The following is a 2,833-nucleotide window of genomic DNA, read 5'->3' as shown; positions in this document are numbered from 1 at the left end:
CCAGGCCAGGAGTCCTGGATCAAGGCACTGGCCCACTCGGTTCCGGAGCGGGGGGGCACTTCCTTCCTGACTTTCCTTTGGGCAACACGGGCTGGCAGGGTGGGGGCCACTCTCAATTCCTCCCTCGGTCCCTTCTGACCAGGACCCCTCCCCGCCACGGGCTCATTCAACCCTGATCACCTCCCCAAGGCACCATCTCCAAATACGGCCACCTGAGGGCTCCGCGCGTCAGCCCATGAACAGGCACTAGGGGACACGGCGCAGTCTGTGGCACTCCCGCTGGCTCCGTGTCCATCTCTGTGAAGCTGGGGACACCTCCTTCCCAGGGCCTTAGGGTCCCTCCTGGGCAAGGCAGAAAGCATCACCTGTCCTGTCTGGGTGAGCCTGATCCTGTCTGGAGCTGCAGGGCCCACAGCCATCCAGGAGCATCCACGCAGACTTCACACCCCCACACATGCACGGTGCACGTGCGCGCACACACACACACACACACACACTCCTTTAACCCCTCCTGCCAAGCCGTGACCCAGTCAACACCTCCCCAGCCGACCCCAGTGCACCCAGCCTCTCCTGCTGCAGGCTCCCGCAGACCCGGCTGAGCTTGGTCAGCTCCTCCTCCAGCTTCGACGCCAAGGCCCTCAGCTCTTCGGCAGACTCTGCCCTTGCCCCGTCCTGCAGTTCCTCCCAGACCTGTGAGAGAGCGGCAAAGGGACATGATGGCCACTGCGCCCCCCAGCCCGCGAGTGGTTCTGGACACGGCCAGCGCCATGCCCTCGAAGACCTTCTGCACCTGCTTGCTCGTTCTGGCTGAGACCTGGCCCGTGGACAGGTGCGGGTGGGTTCTGGCCACCCGAAAGGCCCGGATGTTCTTCCTGATAACCTGGGCAGTGCTTCCACAGTTGTAAGTGATCTTACCAGCCTCCATGAACCCAGGGAGCTTCCTGGCCTCCGGCGGACCCGTGGGCACCAGGCTGCTGGCCGGAGCCCAGGCTTTTTTACTCTGAGTGTGCTGTAACACGCTGACCGGGATGCTGGTGACCACAGCCACGGTGCCCAGACCTTGGCCGGCAGCCGAGAGCACCGGGCTTCCTCCTGCTGTTGCCGGAGCGAGGGCTGACCCCAGCACGCCGGCGCCTGCAGAGGACAGCCGGGGAGTCGGCCGCCACGCTGCTCTGGGTGACTGCCTTGTGGGCTACGTCAAGGTCGTCCGCCATGGCTTCCTCTGGCGCACCGATCCCCACCTTCCGGCTCCGCATCTTCACGCCGAGCTGCGCCGCCCTCAGCTCTGCGGATCAGTGTGGGGGTGGGGGGTGGGCGTCAGCTCCCAGCTCACCTGGCCCACGTGGCTCCTGGACATCCCTGCCCCTCCTCCCGACCTTGCAGTCCACCCCCCACACCGCCCCCGAACAGTGCCCTGTGAAATCCCCCCGGGGTTTGAGAAACTCAACATCGCCCAGAGCTCCCGGGTCCATGAGAGGGGCAGTGGGAGGGTGACTGGGAGGCAGCCCAGCCTTGCTCAGTGCTAAGCTCCTTCCCAAAGTCAAGAATCCCAGGGTCAAAGCAGGGAGAGATCCGGGCAAGGAGGAAGGAAGAGGAGAGAGCAGGTGCGGCCAGGGGAGGGCAGTCAGAGGGAGGAGGGTGTGTTGGAGGAAGCCTCCTCAACGGGCATGACCTTGGCTTTGGCTGCCACACGTGTGCCTGTGTGGTTGACGGTGAGTGTCTTTGTGTTCTGCATGGTCTCCCTGGCTCCTGCTCGGCTGTCCTTGTCCCCGCCAACAGATGGGACTGGACCCAGCCCCTCCCCCTAACTCGTCCGAGAACAAAGTGGGGGGGGGGGTTTAGGGGACTCTGCCCTCTGGCTGAGGTTGGCCTCCTGGGGAGCTGCCCCTTCTGACACTTTCCTGTGGCAAGCTCCATCCATGTGCCCAGGGCCCAAAGAGGTCAGAGCCACAGGGGGAGTCCCAAAGGACCATGTGAGGCCAGGCCAGGCTGCGCCCGAGCCCCCGGGGCTGTCCCTCTCCCTGTCACCTGCCGCCCTGGCGCCAGCAGTCACCCTTCCCCGTCTGCGCAGAGGCGTGGCTCCCAGGACTCCGGTGGATAACAGAGACCGTGGGAAGACAGCAATGCTGTTGGAGCACAGGGTGCCTTTCCCTGCCGATGCCTGCAGCGTTCAACCCGGGCAGCCCCGCCCCAGGGACAGCTCTGGGGTCGCCCTCGCGAACCGCCGCCGGCGCGCGGCCTTTCCCTGCCTGCTTGTGCCGCGGCCTCCGGCACCGAGTCCTTGTCTGCACAGTTGAGGGCTTCCCTGGTGGGGAACGCGGAGAACGGGGCTACAACATGGAATTCAAGTGCGGAGAGACTGTGGATGACGTGGGGTTCAAAGTCACAACAAGACGCTTAAAACGTGCTAGAGACGTTGCAGCGACTGGTGCAGCCTCGGCACGGTGAATGCCCACGGGCAAGCACTCAGCTCAGACCCGTGCGGCATCCGAGTCGGAGGGCGGCAGAATTTCCAACCCAAATACACCCCCTTGGCACGGGATTTTTTTTTTTTTAATTTATTTGAAAGACGGAATTACAGAGAGAGAGAGAGGTCTTCCATCTGCTGGTTCACTCCCCAATTGGCCGCAATGGCCAGAGCTGCACCAATCTGAAGCCAGGAGCCAGGAGCTTCTTCTGGATCTCCCGTGCAGGTGCAGGGGCTCAAGGACCTGGGCCATCCTCCACTGCTTTCCCAGGCCACAGCAGAGAGCTGGATCGGAAGGGGAGCAGCCGGGACTCAAACCAGCGCCTCCATGGGATGCTGGCGCTTCAGGCCAAGGCGTTAACCCAC

General features: G+C 63.8%; 1 pseudogene; it reads right to left on the bottom strand.

Moving 5' to 3' along the window:
• Positions 1-360: 360 nt before the first annotated feature.
• LOC149123624 (apolipoprotein L6-like) lies at positions 361-1,357 on the bottom strand (annotated as a pseudogene).
• Positions 1,358-2,833: the final 1,476 nt, after the last annotated feature.

This window comes from Oryctolagus cuniculus, chromosome 11 (assembly GCF_051225735.1).
Source record: "Oryctolagus cuniculus isolate XC-2025 breed Fujian yellow rabbit chromosome 11, ASM5122573v1, whole genome shotgun sequence".
In the NCBI taxonomy this organism is placed as follows: domain Eukaryota; kingdom Metazoa; phylum Chordata; class Mammalia; order Lagomorpha; family Leporidae; genus Oryctolagus; species Oryctolagus cuniculus.
Note: the sequence above shows the minus strand (reverse complement) of the source record. Positions and strands in the feature narration are given on the sequence as shown.